This window comes from Colobus angolensis, unplaced genomic scaffold (assembly GCF_000951035.1).
Source record: "Colobus angolensis palliatus isolate OR3802 unplaced genomic scaffold, Cang.pa_1.0 Scaffold86, whole genome shotgun sequence".
NCBI classification, from domain to species: Eukaryota; Metazoa; Chordata; class Mammalia; order Primates; family Cercopithecidae; genus Colobus; species Colobus angolensis.
The window spans coordinates 2,428,028-2,447,619 of record NW_012122487.1 but is presented as its reverse complement, the minus strand read 5'-3'; the positions used below and the strand labels follow the sequence as shown (position 1 = coordinate 2,447,619).

The 19,592-nt window shown below is 35.3% G+C and overlaps 1 protein-coding gene across 1 annotated transcript in view; it reads right to left on the bottom strand.

The window, feature by feature from the left end:
- Positions 1-19,592, bottom strand: part of MLLT3 (myeloid/lymphoid or mixed-lineage leukemia (trithorax homolog, Drosophila); translocated to, 3) — a 277,452-nt gene that overhangs the window by 81,115 nt on the left and 176,745 nt on the right.

Below are 19,592 nucleotides of genomic sequence, written 5' to 3'. Positions count from 1 at the left end.
ACTAGTGGTACACTGGTGTGAGCTAATAGAGGCTTGACTGGGATCCAACTGTTAAATTTTTAGGAATTTTTTTCAGCAAGTTTTTAAACAGTAAATGCACTGTAAATATTAAACAACACTATTATTTTATATAATATAAAATTGCAAGCAGAGAAATATTAAAAGCAGTGGTAATCAATAATCAAAACTCAGCACTTTCTAATTAGTTTACTACATATTATTATTAGCTGTTTTCTTGAGGTAATTCTCTCTGTTGTATCAGGATGGCAGAAATAATTCATAACTGTATGTTCTTCCCAACTTTGCAATAACTGATATAATATGGTGAGAGTATTTCCACCACAGAAATACCAAACACTAAAAATCATAATTTTTTCCCTCAGAAAGATAGTTGCTAAACATTAGCACAACCCTAAATCAGACTTACACCAGACTTCACAAAAACAATAGAAAAATATTTTCAAATATTGAAAGGAAGTAAGTAAAAACCTAGAATTGTAAAACCAGAAAAAACACTTTCATAATAGGGGCAACAATCAAAACTTTATAGATTAACACAAACTGAGTGTTTACTAACAGGAGCTCTAGTAAAAGAACATCCACAGGATTTATATCGGGAATAAGGAAAACTAGTTTAAGAAGAAATTATGGTAATACAATTACGCTAACATTTAAAAACCTTTCTATTTTTTTAAAAAAACTACATATTTGGAATTATAAAAATATACTTCAATAATTTTCAGGTTAAAGAAGAAATTAAAATAAAATTTTCAACTTCATCATATTGAATGATTAAGAAAATGATACATTAATTTTGCAGAATTAAAATAGGGCTTGAAAAAATTTTAGCCACCAATCCTTGTCTGTGAAGAAAATGATGGATGATAAATGAACAGAAGAATAATAAACTCAAGCAAAAGAAAGACTGTAGAGATTTTTGTAACCCTAATAAAAGTCAACAAAGCCTAAAGGAAAGAACTTTGAAAAGAACTAATAAAATTCACAGTCCTCTCCGAAAGACTGAATTAAAACAAAGGAGAGAAAGTGTAAATAAAGCATAGGAAGAAAAAAGTAAGAAAACATCTACAAGCATAGCACAGATAAAACAGATAAGAATATATTATAAGTAATTTTATTTCAACAAACGTGAAAGCAAATCTTTTTGGGGAAAATATAACTTATCCAAGCTGACTCACCCCAAAAAATAAAAATTAGGATGAATCCTGTGTTAATATCAAATAAGTAGTTTGAAATCTTCCTACAAAGAAAACACCAAGCCCACAGGGTTTTAGAAGCAAGTTCTAGGAAAAGATAATTTTAATGTTAAAGAAACTTCTACAGAACAGAAAAGAGAGGCAGTTATGGTAGTTCATGCCTGTAATCCCAGTGGTTTTAAGAGGCCAAAGTGGGAAGAGTGCTCTCTTGAGGCCCGAAGTTCAAGACCAGCCTGGGCAATATAGCAAGCTCCCAATGCTAAAAAAAAAATTTTAAATTAGCCAGGCATGGTGGCACACACCTATAGTCCTAGCTAACCAGCAGACTGAGGCAGGAGAATCCCTTGGGCCCAGGAGTTGGAGGCTGAAGTGAGCCATGGTTGCACCACTGCGCTCCAGCCTGGGCAACAGGGTGACGCCCTGTCTCTTAAAAAAGTAATAATAATAGAAAAAAGGAAACATATTTTATTTCCTGTGGTTAATATTATCAAAGCAACAAATCCTACCTAGAAGAGTAAGAAAAAAGAAGCATATGGCCTAATCTAACTCAAGAATATAAATGCAAAAATTTTTGAACAGAATATTAGCATAACTAATCCAATTGTAGGGAGAAAAAAAAAAAAAAGGAAAAAAACTTAACAGATCAAAACCAAATTGGGTTTAATCCCAAAATTCAAGAGTACTTTGGCATGACAAAAATGCTTGTCAAGCACTGCTTTAACAGATTAAAGAAGAACAAAACCATCTGTTCATCTCAATAGATACTGAAACGTTTTCTGATAAAATCAAAAATTCATCCATGGTTTTTTAAAAAAATGAAAACAAACAAAATTCCTTACAAACATGACTAGGAGATAAATTCCTTAACTTGACAAAGAGTAGCTACCAAAGTCCCATGGAGACAACATTCTAAACAGCAAATTATTAGAATCAGTCCCTTTGTAATCAGGAGTTTTTACTGATATTCCTACTGACTCAGGACTGCAAAACGTAGTGTGTGGGGGTGGGGGGAGGATAGGAAAATTGGAAGTAAGACAGATATATGTCATTATTCACATTTAATTGTCCACACAGAAATACAAAAGGACCTGTAAAGAATTAATACGTTTAGTAAGATGTTAGAAGTCATATCAATATCCTAGGGTAGACTGTATATTTGCACATTAGGAACAAACAGGAAACATTTAATATTAATATTAATAATAGCAAAACAAAATATAAAGTAGCTAGGAATAAATAAAGCATAAAACAACACAGACACTTTAAAGACACTAAAGAACATTTAAATAAACTCATGATGAGAATATTCTTCAACCTCAGATTCAACGCAATTTCAATTCAAATCCCAACAGTTTTTCAGAGAACTTACACTGATTCTAAAATGTATATGAAGAAAAAAATGATCTACTAGAACTTGTTACATTATATAGTCAACCTCTTTATGAAATGATAGTAATTACAATATTGTAGTATTGCTACAGAGATCAACAAACTATATCAATGGAACAGAAATGGACACCCTTCCAAACAGACTCACAAATATTTTAAAAGCTGATGTCTGACATGGCAGATCATTGAGGAAAGCATAGACAACTCAATAAAACATGCTGGAGCTGGTTTTCTATATAGGAAAACATTTAAATTAGATTCTTACCTCATACATACATAAAATCAATTCCAGATGTTTGAAAATATTTCGATGTCAGACAAAACTTCCAAAACTTTTCAGAAAAAAAAAATTCAGGAGAATATCTATATGACCTTGGGGTATAGAAGAACATACTAAATGGGACATTAAAAAGAACGCACTATTTTAAAAATCTGATCACATTAAGAATTTGTCTATCAAAAGATACCATAAAGTAAAAAAGCCACTGAGAAAACTAGGCCAATATGTCAATAGTAAATATAAACAACAATGAACTCATATCTCCAGGATATTAAAAGACCTCTAATACGTAAATAGAAAAATAACTGGAAGACATGAACAAACATTTCACAGAATAAGAAACATGAATGGCCACTGAATTATATGTTCAGCTGCATTAATGAACATATAATCACTGCAATGCAAAATAGGATAATAACGATACAATTTTATGTGTTTACTAAATGTGCAGAGATTAACAAGTCTGACAAGAAAATAGAACAATGAGATCTCTTTTGCATGCTAAAATGAGAGTCTAAACTGCTATAACTATTATATAAAATAAACTAAGGCTAAATAGGTGAATGCTCTATGACCCAGCAATTTTATTCATTGGTATACAATCTAAGACAACATTTCTCTGAATGTTGTCGGCAGACCAGCAATATTAGTATTACCTAGATGCTTATTAGAAATTTAGATTTTTAAGCCCCACGCTAGACCTACAAAATAAGAATCTCTGCAGCTGGGCCTGGGAGTCCTCATGTTTCTTAATTCTCCAGGTAATTCTCATGTACCCTAGAGTTTGGGAACCACTGAGTTAGAGCAGTATTATTCAAACAGAACTGGTTTAGTAAGGCTGGAAAGCAATATAGTGGACTCCATAATTGTTTATAAGTCAACCAGTACAAAATTAAATAGACTGAATTCCCTGTAGTAAAGGTAAGCATGGCTTATGAAACTTTTGTCTCATTTGTCCATGCATATTTATGTATATGCGTGCTTGATTATCATGGAAAACCTGTTTCTTACTATGGGTCATGGTCATAAAAGTCTGAAATCTACTGCCCTACAGAAACTCTTGCATGGGTATACTAGACATATGCACAAAAAGGTTCATAATTGCAAAACCAAATAAAAAAGGGGTAATCTAGATATCTAGACAAGACAATGAATACGCAAGTCATGATATAATCACTCTTTGGACTATATACAGCAGTAAAACAGTAACAAAGACAAATCTTATAATGCTGAATAAATAAAGCAAGTCAAAGTCATAAAAAGTACATATAGTATTATACCATTTTCATAACAATAAAAAAGAAGCAAAGCTGAGCAAACAAAAGAATACATACATTAATGGTAAAACCATGTTTAAAAGCTCAAGAAACTTTTGGAAGGTAATTATATCTAGGGAAGGCAAAGGAATAGAGTGAGAGGTATATACAGTTAGAGTGGTAATATAACATTTTTATTATAAGAAAAATTCAAAATTCCTGATGTCAAAATCTTCTAGTCTAGGAAGAGAAATTCACATTCAAATTCAGCAGATACTTATTTATTAGCTGCTATGAGCAAAACACACACACAGTGCCTCATTTAATCTTCTTAAAGAGTCCTGTGTGGTAAGTACTTGATAAAGAATAGGCAATCAAGTACGTGCTGAGTGAATAAATGCTTGAATAATTTTATAATACTAAAAGAGAGAGAGTTTGATTATATAGTATGTATTATAGTTCTACCGACAGGAGTTAAATGAAATAACATAACTTTAAAGAGTTACTAATATATTCTTATCTTTTTCATATTATATTACTTATTACCAAAAGTACAATGAGAAGAATATTCAAGTCAAATCACTTTTTTCTATGGAAGTATTATATTGCTGGTCAAAGGTGTAGAAACTAACAAACTGTAGGGCAGAATTAACTAATATGTCATTTCTACAATACCCCTTTGCCCTAAAAAGTGGAGTTAGCTATATGTGCGGCACATACAGGGTGGGGGAAAAAGTAGAGCTGTCCTAATACAGAAAAAGAAATCACCAAGGCTGGAAAAAAAAAAAAATGCTTTTTTTTTTTTTTTTAATCTATGCACTTTAATGAGAACAACAGTTTTAAAAGTGCAAAATCAAAAGCTTTTTGTTCATTGAATACATATTGGTGTAAACAAACACACTTGGGAAACGGCTGCCTTACAAAATTATTTCCATCCTTCACAAAAAAATATTTCCCTTCACAGGGCTCCCACATATGTATGCTTTTGTTCTTAAATTTTGATTCACTGTTGTATCTCTCCAGCACCTGGAATAATGGCTGACCCTAACAGGTACATAATAAGTATGTGCCTTTAAATGAATATATACATTTATTGAGTATTTACTATATAGTAGGCACCGGGGGATATCACATCAAATATATTACAGTCCCCATCCACTTGGAGCTAACACAAGTGATTAAATTATGCCCTTTTGCTTCCTGAACAATTCAGTCCAAAAGTTCTTATGTTAGGCCAAGCAAAGTAGGCAACAGTGGGGAGGGGTGGTTACAGGTGGAGAAACATCCGTACAGTGGCTGGGAGCCACTAAAAGGGCCTGCTCTTTGGAGAAATGGCTGAATTCAGAGCAGGGACAAGAAAGTACAAAATGAACTTGACATATCTTTTTATGGAAAAAGTTTAAAAAGCATGCAAAGAAACCAGATTAAAGGGGCTCCCACTGGCCAAGTCAGGAAAATTTAAGTTATCAAAATAAATAATGATAGTAATAGGTTATCACCTATTGAAAAAATATATATACCCATCAGTCCATGATGGTAAAATAAACATAAGAATAAACTCAAGTTTGATGAAAAATGGGATATTTACATCTTCTCAAAGTACCTTCCAATAAAACACTTATTAATTACAAAGAGAAACTGTACAGTGGAGAAGCCTGGAGGATGCCATTTGAATCAAGTGACGGGTGTTAACATCAACAGTAATGTCTCAATGAAAATCAGGATCATGTGATGCGGTTCAATGAGAAGAGCCCAGATATTCCTGCCAAAGATGCATAACATGAATCTAGTTGTGGGGAAATATACATACCTAAGTATGTTTATCTACCAAATAACTGGCCTGAAGTCTTTAAAATCTTCAAGTTCATGGAAGTCAAGGAAAGACCAACGAACTCTTTCCAGTTGACGGAGGCTAAGACATGACAACTAAATGCTATGTATGATTGTAGACTGGATCCTTTTGCTATGAAAATAAAGGACAGGGCCGGGCATGGTGGCTCACACCTGTAATCTCAGTACTTTGGGAGACCAAGGCGGGCAGATCACAAGGTCCAGAGATCGAGACCATACTGGCCAACATGGTGAAACCCTGTCTCTACTAAAAATACAAAAAAAAAAAAAAAAAAATAGCTGGGCATGGTGGCACGCACCTGTAGTCCCGGCTACACGGGAGGATGAGGCAGCAGAACCGCTTGAGCCTGGGAGGCGGAGGTTGCAGTGAGTCAAGATGGCGCCACTGCACTCCAGCTTGGTGACAGAGTGAGACTTCATCTCAAAAAATAATAATAATAATAATAATAAAATAAAGGACATTACTGGAACAATCTGCAACAAAGCTGGAGTAGTATCTGAGGACAACAAGTTAATAATGTATCAGTGCTAATTCCTGACCTGGATGGTCATACTGTAGTTACATAAAAGAATGCCCTTGTTTGCAGGAAATAAACTCTAAAGTACTCAGGGACAATGGAACATCAATATTGGCAACTTACTCTCAAAGAAAGAAAAGCTCTTTGTACCATACTTGTATTACAAGTGTAAATGTAAGATTATTTCCAATTTGTTTTTAAATTATAAAGTAAGTAAAAAGCATTTGGGGAAGCCCCATACCTCAATCTATGCACAGTGGACTAAGGGACTCTGGGAAGGGCACTGAAATCAGAGGATGTCTTCAAGGGGCCTTCAGTCTGTTTCAATTTGCTCCACTTGGCTGTCTCTCCAAGGACCCATAACATATAGTGCAGACCCAAATTGCACCATATTATTCTAAGAGGAATCTAAATACCATCCTGAAAGGAACAAAGGCTTCCTTATACAAATTAGATCTGTCAGCTAAATCAAGGCTTTTCTAATAAAAGAAAAGGCAGTGGTTTTCTCTCAAAAATGCCAAATGAGGTTGTTCTTCTATCTATATCACACACAAAAACAAAGCAAACAAAAAACAAGCATAATCTGAAGCCCTCAGTTCATCTCCTCTCAACTAAAATATATTGTCTCAGTTGCAGAAAAAGACAACAAACTTGTAATATAAATTCAAAGGTGTATTTGGGAACAGTATTTCCACATCTTATTGGGAAAATCGGCTCCATTTAGTAGGATTTGTTGTAGAAACAAGACAATTTTACACACAAGCACTTTGACCATCTAATGATTTACACAAAAGATCAGCTTTCTTAAAAAAAAAAAAAAAAAATGTTGCTTTTGCCATCCTTAGTCTTTAGAGACTCAGAGCCTGCCTGGAATGGGATGGGGAATGGAGCCCAATAAAAAAGCTTCTGGCACCCCACTAAAAGAAGCAGATCTCTGAGTACCACACATTTTTCTCCCGAAAGCACATGAGGGCAGCCTGGACCGCTGGCTATGAATTTGTTTTGTTTTCCTTGTTTCTTTCTTTTTGAGAGACGGGGTCGCGGTATGTTACCAAGGCTAGACTCGAACTCCTGGGCTCCAGCAATTCTCCTGCCTCAGTCTCCTTAGTAGCTGGGACTACAGGTGCTCACCACCACACCCGGTGTTGTTTTTAAAAAGAAGAAACTGAGCTAGATTATTTCAATCCTCTTAAAAAATGAGAATTTATTATCCCTTAAAAATCGACCAAGAGTTAAGGCTTAATAGAAAGCAAAAAAAAAAAAAATCAGTCATCTTTCACTATACACCCAGAATCTGGCATTAAGTGTGGCCCACAGTAGGTACTCAAATATTTCAAAATGAAAAGTATTTATATGTCATCCAGATAAGGCAAGCGCTAAGCTAAAAAAAATGCCTCTTGGAAGGACATTTTTATTTTTGTTTGTTTATACACTCAGAGCTACGTAGGCAGAAAGTGGGAGGTGTAAGGATGGTATCTGAAGAAAAAGGAGTACGGGAAGACTTAGGAAGGGCCTCTCAAAGTTGATTTTCAGAAGCAAAATAAATTAGTTTTGTACAGGGAACTTCAATCTATGAAGCAAGAAACAAAAGAATAAAAATCTTCCACCAGAAGTCTTCCAGGACTTGAAAAGCATCTTGGATTTCCTGAGCCTGTCTTATCGGTCCTAGATTCAACTATTCTTAACCATTTTAAGATCATAAATCCAAAGGACTGTACATGTGTGGTGGGGGTAGTAGAAGATGGCTATAAACAGGCCAAAGTAGCTCCCCCAGAGAAAATGTAGCAAGTCAGCCACAGTAAACTGATTCTATTAAAGTGTATTACCATCCTACTTTCCTACCCTGAGCAGAAAACCTTTTAATACCTAAGCACTCAAAAAATCACAATACCATATGGCTTATTTGCATCTCTACTTTCGAAACCCTGGTAGATTACAGTTATTTGTTGATTTATTATATGTTTTTTCACATGCTGATTAATGTTGCATTAACCATTTTTAGACCACTTAAAAAATCATGCATAACCTTGCTGTTCAACTGAATAAAAGAAAAACTCCAAAAATTATGATTACCTCTTAACTTACAGAAAATGCAAACTTCACCAATCCCCACAGATAGGCTGATGCTGGCTTTAAAAAGTTTGGGGGAAAAGGATTTCTAATTATCATATTCTCCACAAAAACTGTATTTTCAGAAGCAAGAGAAATACAGGAAAATTTCGTCTACAAAGCAATAAACAAAAAGATGAAGTCCATTGCTGCCAACCAGTGAGCTGCTTCACTGGCAGTTTACCCCAAGTTGTCTTCAGAAAGGAGACTCATGCAAGATTGCTCCATTTGTCCTAATGCAACTAAGAGAAGTGGCCCTGGGGGTTTTGATTTTAAATTCTTTGTCTTCTTTTCATTGCATTTCCAAAAAGAAAGCTAATATCATTATGTGTAACTATAGAAAGAATATGCAAGGACAACGAACAAAAACTCTGACTCAGCAATTTCTTCCTTGACTGATTTCAGTATTTGATGTCTTAGTTTACTCATCTGTAAAATGGTGACTTTGACCTATTATATCAAAGAATTTCATCAGCTACAGAACTGTATGATTTACTCATTTTATAGTCATAAAAATATACCCTGATCCACATGCTCAGAATCTAAATGTATTAAAAATAATGAAAGTGTTCATGAATTTTTCCTAAATAGCAGTCACTGTGCTAATCATTTCTCATGCATTACCTCAAGTCATCCTCACAACTACCATATCCTGGTAGATGGCACAACACCTCATTTTACAAATGAGCAAACAGACTGACAGAGATTAGTAATGAGTCCAAAGACACACAGCTACTAAGCACGAATACCAGGATTTGAAAAAAAGGGCTGTGCTATGCATCTGCCTTTCTAACTGTTATGCTATATTCATTGCATCAAAAAAAATCAGGATCAGTATGCAGAAAATTGAGCAGTGAGAAAGCTACTATACATCTCAATTTCTATAGGTGTTACTATTATCTTTAAGGCTGATCAATCCAGAGTAGTTTAACCTACGACCTGTGTGAGACATTCACATTCTATGTTGCTCTGCAGTACAGAGCACATACATCTGATGTCAAGCTATTTTCATTTTTAAAAGGTAAATCAGAATAAAGGTTTAAATTACAGCATTTTTAAATTAAAAATAAACTGAGGCCAAAATTAAGTGTTATATATATAAGCCACAAAAATATCTTCCAGAAAAGAATGAAAAAGAACAGATTTCAGATAAAATGATCCCAGGGGTTGGTGTGGATAGAGAAGTAAAGAAGCTTGAGAAACCTGACCCCGGGAGAGGGTGTGATGGACGAAAGAAGCCAATCCCTTCTGTTCAAAGTAGGAACAGAAATCTAGGAAGGAAAAATACAGAGGGGACATAAGAGAAATGACTCAACTAGAATTAGTTCTAGCCCTGGTCCTGAGACCCATATGAAGAGCCAAATCAGCTAAAGTACATCTTAAAACTAGAACATAGTAGAAGGTATTTTTATTAATGCTGATCTAGAATATTCCTGATTTAGAGTTCACTGATGATTTCTTTGCCAAAGTATTTAGAGCTCAAAATCATCAGAAAGGAAAATTCCACTTCACTTAGTCTTTACTTTAAAAAAATAATAAATAACTATCTTTTGTATGAAATTCCCTACAGCAAGGGCTACCTTATTCAGCTGGTCCTCTAGTTTTTGTAGCCATGTTCTTTCAAAGGATTACCTTGGTCTCATAGCCACTGGCATTTGAAACCCCTGGTTTAGCAAAACAGTCTTATCAAAAGTTTTTGCTCCCTATGCTTACACCAGACCTTTACAGTTATCTATGAATGCTGGACAATAGTGTCATAAGCTAAAAGCACAAAGCAGAGTGGCAGAAAGAGAGGTCAAGCTAAACCTTTGAGAGAACATGGCTATTCAAAACCAGAACACCCTGATAACAAATTTTCAAGAAAGATTTATTTATTATTTCTCCAGATAACTCTGTCTAGACTGTATCAAACAAGATAGCTTTAACATCAAAATCACCTTTTTTATGAACCTACAAATAGTGCCACTGCAAATGGTTGTCCAGATGATACCCTGCATAGGAAGTGTGGCCAATGGGATGAGGATTAGCTGAAATTCAGCTATGCTATGCTAGCCATGCCATGCTTCTTGGGCTGAGGTTTTGTAGGTTGGGGAGAGATAGCAGCACTTTACTTCCTTACCTATTTAGAGACAGGGTCTTGCTCTGTCACCAAGGCTGGGGCTGTAGTGCAGTGGCAGAAATCATAACTCACTGGAGCCTCAAATTCCTGTGCTCAAGCGATCCTCCCACTTCAGCCTCCTGAGTAGCTAGGACTATAGAGGGGTGTCACTACACCAAGCTAATTTTATTTTATTGTATTGTATTGTATTTTGTAGAGATAGGGGTCTCACTCTGTGGCCCAGGTTGGTCTCAAACTCCTGGTCTCAAGTGATCCTCCCACCCCAGTCTCCCAAAGTGCTGGGATTATAAGCATGGCATTTATTTTTAATTTGCCCAAAGACACAATGGTCATCATATGCATGGACTTCGGTCTACATTATCCATACAAATTCCTATCTTAAGTCACCACAAGTTCATGTAAAGGCTGATATTTGTAAGGCCAACTAAATTTTTATAATACTTCATTTTACTCTAACTGTAGTTGATTGGACCAGTTTGTTTCATGAACAGGGCATCCTTATCTCACTCAATCTGTCCATTATTTTACCATTTCACACTACCCACAGGCCCACAATCTACCGTATAGGGAAAGGGAAGGTGTGAATGATATTTACAAAGACAAGCTGCAAAATCTACATCTACAATAATCTATATTAAATTATAAATCTTAGGCCAGGTACGCTGGCTCACGTCTATAATCCCAGCACTTTTGGAGTTGAGGCGGGTGGATCACTTGAGGTCAGGAGTTCAAGACCAACCTGACCAACATGGTGAAATCCCGACTCTACTAAAAAATACAAAAATTAGCTGGGTGTGGTGGTGTACATCTGTAGTCCCAGCTACTCAGGAGACTGAGGCAGGAGAATCCCTTGAACCCAGGAGGCAGAGGCTGCAGTTATCCGAGATGGCGCCACTATATACCAGCTTGGGTGACAGAGCAAGACTCCATCTCAAAAACAGAAACAAAACCAGAAACAAAATATTTACAGATCTTTCCAAATAACTGATCTATGGACTAAACAGTCACAGTCACACACACACACACACACACACACACACATGAACTAGTACATCATACTTCTGTATTGTCAAAACCATGAAGAGAAAATTTCAAATTTGTGCAAAACAGTTCTTTTAATTTCTGGGTCTTAAGCCAGTAAGTTTAATTTTGAGAAGCAGAGCCCCAGAAAGGGGAGCTGGGGGATGGGGGAGGGAGAAAGCAATGGAACACATTAATGGTAAGTTCTTAACAACCAAAAAGTTTACATCAATCCTCTGAAGTGTGAGGACATAGAATAAAGTCATATATGTTTAAAATCTATGTAAGTTATGTTTAATATATTAAATGCAAAATATAGATTTTCAGTGGGATCTCATCTACATAAAAATACAATGTGAAATATTGACAGAGGTTATAATCACTGGAAAGATTATAATGATTTATTTTCTTCTTTTTTGCTTTTCTAGATGTCCACACTTCCTAAAATTAACACATACTTATTTTAAAATCAGGGAAAATGTTATATTCCTTCTTGAAACTAAAATATGTTCTTCCTGGTGGAACATTATTATTATGTCAAATCCTTGTAATCGAAACCTTTTACTTTCACCATTCCAAGTAACAAAAATCATGGTTTAACCCAAAATATAATAAATCTGCAGAAAAAAGAGGTCATGTGAATAAATAAACTAATTATTTGCTGACTACTTAACTATGTACCAGATTGCACTTAATAATCTCAAATGGCAGAAAGGGGATATTATACTTATTTTGGATTTATACAAACCTAAGCCCAAGGTAAATTAGCAGCAGATCCAAGAATTGAATTTGTGCCTTCAGATATAAAATCAAATGATCTTTTTGTTATACCATGGAAACCACGTACCATCTATCCTCAACCTCTGAAAATGAACCATATATGCCTACTTCGAGTCTCAGACATTTGTTTCTTAAAGTGCTACCTTCAGATCCTGATTGTTGTCAGGTTTTCTTACAACTCATGGAACAAGACAAAAGGCAGAAAACAAAATGTTAATCACAGCCCCCGTTCTCCTCCTCAATTTCCCCTAAAATTGTTGTCATTTAATATTATAGAGTATGAAACCCAAAAATACCTGGTGGGGACAGTCAAAATAGGCAGCTGTGCTCATAGACAACTCCCTTACCATCCTAGGAGAGAATGAACTCAGATAAACTATTAGATACACTTTGTATGCATCCTTGAAACAAATACATAAAGAACTAGTACCTGAGCAAAGACGAAAGAGAGAAATAGAATCAACAGTTTTCAACTGCAATATTTGTGTATTTAAACAGAGAAACAATTTAGTACACATTCTAGAAACATCTCCCTCTCTCTTCCGTTTCTTTCAGTCTTTGCTCAGTTTATGTAGTGATGGCGTTTGAGCTTTCAGCAGAGTGGAAAGTTTGCCCCTATTTTTTTCCTCGTCACTTAAAAGGTAAACAGTAGTTGGGAAGGAAGGAACAAATGAAGACAAGAAAGTTGTTTTATCGCACAGATTTTTCTGGTACATATTTTTAAAAGTCTGTAACTGCCCTGCAATCAACGTGTGTGACTTTAAGAAGACATTAAATCATAAAAACACTAAATAGGTGGAGTGACATAAATAACTTTGTACTATCATGACCATGCTTTCCCTGAAACAATTTATGAGATCGACATTACATTTGGAATTAACGTTCACAATTTTGACTTTCTACTTAATATTTATATATATGTTCCACTTTCATGACTTAATTTTCCAGTTTTTGGGGGGAGGTGGCAGACAAGGTTATAGAAAGAAGGAGAAAATGCCAAATATGACAGAAAATTAGCTTCTAAGAAATAACCACATAAATGAAGCAGCCTGCTTGGTCTTACATTTATTTAAATAAACCACCTTTTATCAGTGCCAGTAAAAAAGCAGCAGCATTCTTTTATCTTTTAAAGCAGACAATTACAGAGTTATATATATATCAGAAAATAATCAAAAAGGTACTTATTCCAAAACAAATATCCAAAAATCCAATGAAGCTGTCCAGTGGCAGCCACTAAAATAATCTTCTCTGTATTATTTTCTTTGAGTCATTTTTAAAATAAGCAGCCAGCTATCCATCTCTAGGCACTGTCTAGATGAGTTTGCCACAAAAGCCACTTATATTTTTAGAAGCCAAAGTCTTGACAAATCAGTTCCTAAGAACATAATTTGTTACACATCGAAGAAAGCCTGAAAACACAGACCTTGGTTAAAGAGGCTTCCGTATCTTTTTGTAACCTTTCCAAATGTAAGTATGTGGGAAGAGTACCCATAAATTTAAGTTGAAACTGAAACACTTAGAATATTTCCCATTTAAAATACATTAAAATGTGGTCTTTGAAAGGAAATGAAAATCGTTTTTTAAGTATATGAAAAGTTGCTCACCATCACTCATGAGAGAAATGTGAATTACAAATGAGATGCCATTTTTCATCCATCAGATTGGGGGAAAGGGTAGTTTAATAAATCATCCTGTGGAGAAACAGGCACTCACATACTATTTGGTGCAGGCATAGAGTAATACAACCTCTTTGGCAGGAAATGTGTACATGTCTACCAAAATTTAAATTTCACTTTGCCTTGGACCCACAATTCTACTCTAAGGAATTTATCCTACAGACATATCCATGTGCACAAAGAACTATGTATGAGTTTATTTACTACAGTATTACTGGTGTCCCAGAGGAAAATTTAGTGTACATCATGCTGCACTGTGTGTATATTTACCTACACAAAACAATTAAAATTTGAGGAGAAGAGAATGTGATCCATACAGTTGAGAAATTAGAAGTGTTCTGAACTCCCCTACAAAGGAAACACTAAACCACCCTACAAAAGATTCATTCCAAATCCTTGTAATAAAATGCTGTGTTCAGATGGCTTGACACAGCTGCATTAGTGAAAGCTCCTTATCCTAAGATCCTTTTGGCCCTTTAATAAGCAAAACCCCTCGTTGGAGGTCCACTGTGGGCCTGAATTTCACTTGACAATCAGCAGCATTTCAGAAAGATTCCAATTTATTCCTTGCGAAAACAGATCATATATAAATGTAACTGTCACTCTCAGAAACAGGGCTGCATTATGCTGCAGATTTAATACAGACTGGAAGCATGTTCCCCATGTCTTCTCCAGCAAATCTTGCCAAATGGGCGTCTGAAATGTCCTACTGAAACAGGTGGCGTCTGAACAGAATTGGATTTCTGCCTATAGAAACCCTAGTTTTAACAACTGCTGTGGTTAGTTTTAATTTTCAGTCCTCAAAATTAACTGCTTGCCAGTGATTCAGAAATAGGACTGAACAACATGTTTAGACTTTGCCCTGTTTAATTGAGGAAAGGAAGGAAGGAAGGAGGGAGGGAGAGAAAGAAAGAGGGAGGGAAAGAAGAAAGAAAAGCAGCAGGAACAAACAAACACCCAACGTCCTACCACCATCCCATAAAAAACAACAGAACCAAAGCAGGCCATTTGGTTTCCAGGCAAAAAAAAAAAAAAAGAAACTGCAAAATAAACTTGATTTTCCAAAGATGCTTGCCTATTTTGTGCTTTCTTCGTAGAAGCACAAGGATCCAACTACCTTGCTGGACATATATGTGAACTCTTCTAAGGAAACACATAGCCTTGAGAAGCGTTTAGTCTGCTCAAAATTCAGAATTAAGAACAATGGTAATAATCTATTTTTCTAATGAAAAGTTATATCTTGCAAAATAATATTCCAAGCCCTTTACACAAGCAAAATACAAACAGGCACTTTATACAAGCAAAATACAGAGTGCCAACACCTTGGAGAAAGAAACCACAGGCTAATCTTTAAACACAACACAGATCTATCAATGCTCTGGTCACACTAACTAGTGCTAAACACATTTTCCTGTGAATAAATGTTGAGTAGCTTACACTAAATAGCAAATCTTTTTCACCGTACCTTTAAGTGTCTGATATAAAGATGGTTAAGCATCTGTTGATATTCTAAACCAGTAATTGAGGGGAAAAGAACTAAGGTACTGGGTATCTACTATGTGCCATACACTATGGTTACACGTTCCCTATGAGGAAAACACTGCCATATCCGCTTCACAGTTAATAAACTGAGATACAAAAAGATGCGATGGTTTTTCCCAGGGTTACCCAGTTTGAAGATGATAAAGGTTTTATCTAAACCAACCTGACTTTAAAACTTTTCCAATTGTATCACACATCTTTCCAACCAGAAATTCAGAAAGACAAGTTAGTAGTTCCCCGATATACAATACCTAATATACAGTATATGTTTACTTTGCCAACACCTCAAAGAAAAGTTCATCTTCTTTCATCTGTCTTATAGTAACAGATGTCAAACTCTTCTGCAATATTTTCAGTATGACTGAATTCCAGCTACTAAAAAGTGATAAGTGAATAGAGAGAAAATTACCTGTCATAATCACAAGCCTTTTAATCTTAATATCCTAATGAGCACAATTTGAGAATCACTGATCCAAAAGGGATCAATCAGTTCATTCTTTAAAAATGGGAAATACATAGAAATATCTCAGCAAATACAGAGGTGCTTCTCCACAGAGTACATTTGGTCCTTTTGCTTAAAATTAAAAGACAGATTATGTGTGATCTTGCCCTCAAAAGTTTACTGCTCACTGCTCTCTTCTCTCTACCAGTCAAAGAATAAAGATCTCAAAGGAAATATCCTCCCTTAATATAATAATATACTAAAATTTATATAATAAATATGAATAATAATTTTTATAGTAAGTTCTCAAGTTGTTCTTTCCCATTTCATAACCCCTACCCTCTTTTTCCTACTTAAAGCTTGACAAGGGGCTGGACGCAGTGACTCACACCTGTAGTCCCAGCACTTTAGGAGGCCTAAGGGGGCTGATCATTTCAGCTCAGGAGTTCAAGACCAGCCTGGGCAACATGGGAAAACCCTGTCTCTACAAAAAATACAAAAATTAGTCAGATGTGGTAGTCTGTGCCTGTTGTCCCAGCTACTCAGGAGGCTGAGGTGGGAGGATCACTTGAGCCAAGGAGGTTGAGGCTGCAGTGAGCCATGACTGCACCACTGCACTTCAGCCTAGGTGACAGAGTAAGACTCTATCTCAAAAAATAAAAATAAAAATCTACCAACCTGGGCAACATAATAAGACCCTGTCTCTACAATTTTTTTTTTTATTTAATTAGTAAATGTGGTGGCATGTATCTGTAGTCACGGCTACTTGGGAAGCTGAGGTGGGACGTTCATTTCAGCCTGGCAAGTCAAGGCTGCAGTGTACAAAAATCAAGCCACTGCACTCCAGCCTGGGCAACAGAGTGAGACTCTATCTCAATTAAAAAAAAAAAAAAAAAAATTTGACGGGCTAGTTCCTAAACCAAATCCACAATTTCCCCAGCAAGCTCCCAGGAGCTCTCCAACTTAGAGGAAACTACTTTCAGGGTCCTATAAAATAAATCACTCTGTATTCAATACTCTCAGAAAATAATGTTTAAGTCTAAATGTGCCCTGCCCACAGTATTTTTTCTTTTATAACAAGAATGTACTTAATATTACGGAGCCATGTCACAGAAAAACACAGGGTACATTTCTTCTAAGGGGGACACACACCAAGTTTTGAGACTAGGAAACAGTATGACATTGAAATTAAAAACAAAATCCAGTGAAAAGAATAGAATGTTACTGATCCCTCTCCCAAAAAAGTTGTTATAGGCTTATAGATTATGAAGCAGAAAAAATCTGCAGTTTTTCAAGATTCTCTGGCAAAAGTTCTTTTGAATTATTTTCTTCTAAGAGCTAAAAAAACATTTTTTCCAAGATGCTTCCAGCTCTAAAAACAACCTTTCTGATCTCTCGAAAAGCGACACTCAACTTTTAATAGCTCTATGTACTTTTTAGTTTAAAAGAAAAAAGTAAAAGAGAGGGAACCATGGTCAAACACTAAGTTTACTCCACCCATGCCTTAAGTTATATATAATGACTAGAAGAAGGGTTCAATTTTTTTTTCCTTTTAAGGTAGAATATATACATCTATGTTGCACACATAATCTTTAGGTATAAGGAGGAAAGTATCCTTTCTCCCATCAAAAAACCCAGGCAAAAAAAGAGAAAAGTTTATCTGAAGACACAATCGTGAACTCATTTCTCATGAAATCAGAATGGCTCATAAGTTAGTAACACCATGATAGGGTGCATTAATACTAAGACAAGACAAATGGTTAAAGCCAGGTATAAATAATATAAGGCAGTCAAAAATCTAGGTAAGTCAAAAAAAGTCTATTAGTCTATTGATTTCTTTTTACATTTCTATAGAAGTTCATTTTAATCTTCCCATATGAAATGGACAAAATCTGTAGAATTACTATGATTTTTAATTAATTTTTAAGTGTTTATTTTACTGTAAAATTCACTGTGATTAGTCCCTTAAATAACTTGTAATATTTCAAATAGCGTATGCCTGGAATAGTTCACATTTTATTATTTTAGTTGTCAAGACACAGTCTAATTCTAATAGGAAAATATCTGCTGGCTTCAAACAGCACTTAAACACAACGAAGAAAAGTTGGAAGTCAAGAAGAATCATTCTGAGATAAAGGCTGAGTAGAGCACAAGATGAGAAATCAACTAGAGACCTTATCAGGATGTAGTGCTGCACTTTGCTGCATTATCACTGACTGTAACCTCTTTTCCAGCTCACAGGCAGCCCTCTACTTCTCTGGGACTAAGTGGTTGCTTTAAAAAGTTCTTGTGTCATATTTACATTTTCCTACGACCCTTATCAGAAGCATGATGTACTTGAGTTCCATAATTTGCACACTCCAATTACCCACCCAACTACACAACCCAAAAGAGATAATCAGAAATGTAAAATGCCAAATTCTTAAGAAAAAAATGAGGCTGATTAGTATGTAAAATGGACTAGTTGATTGTTAAGGGCATAGACTTAGGTAAACAGCATCAACACTATACTCCTGATAACCATAAAAGGAGTAAAATAGAGTTACTTTTCCAAACAACTTCTTTAATAGTTTTATAATAAGTTCCTAATTTTAAAATAAGATGTTTAAACAAAAGCCCATTTCTTCATGAAACTGTATTTCCCCCATAGAATACTCTAAGTGGCATTTCATTTCCAAAGCTGGTCCAATACCCACTTAACCCATAATCTCCTGACATACATACAACAAGGAATGAAACATGGTAAAAGTACTTGCAATGCTTCAAACGCGTATTCATAATTCAAGTAAAAGGACAGCAGCCTAGCAAAACAGAACTCAAAAAATAAGGTTCACATCACCCAGAATAATCACACAATTATATACATCAGCAACTTTCTCATAAGAGGAACAATAGCTTTTCTTAGGTTCTCAAAGTGGTTGTTCAGGTATCCAATAAAGGAAACTATGCCATAAAAAAAACACCTCCTTCCTACAAAGCCCTCAGGTAGAGAGTTTATCGGTGATAAAAGGCATCTTGGCGGGTTATGGTCTACAAATGCATATAGAAAATAACTTCATAAATAGAAAACTGTGCAAAAACCTTCCAGAGAAACTGGAAGTGAAGTGAAGATGATCCTGGAGAAAAGAACACATTTCAAAATAGACGGGGTGTGAAGTGCCCACATAATATGATACGTAAGTTCATGTGAAGTAGGAGCTGATGATCCCAGTGACACTCATTGTCAAATAGATTTTGACCAATCAATAGAGTTTGTACAGCTGACCCAGCTTCAGAAGCAAACATTCCAAATGTTTATGTTTGCAAGAGGTACCACTTAAAATTCTTTCCCATACTAGTCAAATCACAAAGGCAAAAATTTACAACACTTTTGCTACCATTACTTTAAAAAGGAAA